Source organism: Mastomys coucha, unplaced genomic scaffold (genome assembly GCF_008632895.1).
Source record: "Mastomys coucha isolate ucsf_1 unplaced genomic scaffold, UCSF_Mcou_1 pScaffold3, whole genome shotgun sequence".
Taxonomy (NCBI): Eukaryota; Metazoa; Chordata; class Mammalia; order Rodentia; family Muridae; genus Mastomys; species Mastomys coucha.
The window spans coordinates 20,890,788-20,892,147 of record NW_022196909.1 but is presented as its reverse complement, the minus strand read 5'-3'; the positions used below and the strand labels follow the sequence as shown (position 1 = coordinate 20,892,147).

The window sequence follows — 1,360 nt, the reverse complement described above, 5'->3', positions numbered from 1 at the left end:
ATGCTACTTTTATAAAACAGTGAGGATTTCTAGTGAGGATTAGGACAACCGCCTCGGGAAGAATAGGATGAAAGGGTAGGATGACAACGCATACCAACCACATCTGTATCCTTGCTCATCCGTTCAAACTTAACAACAGTGCAGTTTTCTAGGTTAGCTTTTCTAAATTTGCCAGTCGCTCCAGGCCATCGTCAGATGTTTCGTTTTGAAAGTCAGAAATAACTTCAGAAGTACAAAGTGGGGAATAATGAAACTCAGGGAAAACGAAACTTGAGCCTAGAGCAGGTGGGCGGAACCGTCTAGTAACCACGGGACTCCGCCTCACTGGCTTCTGCCTTCCTTAGGAATTAAATACTCTGTGCAGTTATCAGAGCCGAGCTGGGATTGGGGAGGCGAAGAGGAAGCAGCAGGAGTCGGCCAGAGAGTTGGCAGAGAGTCGGCAGAGAGCGCGACCACTGAGACCACAGACACCCGACTCCACCCCCCTGTGGGCGGGGCCGAGGGCGGCCGGGTGCTGACGTGGCGACGTTGGCGTCGCGGCCGGTGACGTGTAGCGGGCGCCCGGCCCCGCCCCTCTCGTCCCTCGGCGCCGGTGTGTTGGTTCGTGGGTCAGTGCCAGCTGGGCAGCCCTGGCTCGCTGAGGCGTGACAGCGAGCGATCTCCGCCGGCCCGCGTGTGCTGCGGAGGAGGTCGGGGCTCAGACCCTCCGGCCCGCCGGAGTGAGACGAGGAGGCAAACCTCCAGGAGGCCGGAGGCGCGCGCGGCGGCGGGGCTGCGGTGAGCTTGGGAGAGGGAGGGCGCGGGTGGCGGAGCCCGAGTGTGCGGCGGCGGGGCGGGTCTCCGAGTCCGGAAGAGCACGGGTGGACCGAGCTGTCACCCCCTCCCTCGGGTGTGCGTCCCGGCTCACCGAAGTTTGTAGGTGGGGGTTGGGGCGAAAACTCCAGCGCGATTCCCCCCACGTGTAAGGACCGAGTGGCCACAAGATGAGAAATTTTCTCTTCTATGCTTAACCTGTTTTCTTCTCCTTGTTTCCCCCAGCCCGCTTATTTATGTTACAAATTCCTGGCAACATCGTTCTTCGCCTAGATTTTGGGAGGGAAATTGTTGGGTTTGGTTTCCCCCACAACACAGAGAAGTGAATGTGCATTGGGTTATGGAGGGACCCTAGAATCCTAGAATGTGATTTTTTTTTTTTTTTTTAATAAATATCTATGCTAAGGAGGTGCTGTTGGCAGATGAAGTGGTTCTTGGGAGAATGCTGTGGACTCATGTATTTGTTTTCCTTTATTTTAAAAGAAAGTTAAGTTCAGTCTCTACCTAGTTTGATAGGCGTGGCATGACCGGTGCTACCTATGGTGTG

The 1,360-nt window shown here is 55.6% G+C and overlaps 1 protein-coding gene across 1 annotated transcript in view; it reads left to right on the top strand.

Moving 5' to 3' along the window:
• The first annotated feature begins 543 nt into the window (after positions 1-543).
• Positions 544-1,360, top strand: part of Ascc3 (activating signal cointegrator 1 complex subunit 3) — a 267,615-nt gene continuing 266,798 nt past the window's right edge. The window contains exon 1 of the mRNA XM_031347189.1: positions 544-777. The gene's annotated coding sequence lies outside the window, so the exon portion shown is untranslated. The remainder of the gene's footprint in view (positions 778-1,360) is intronic.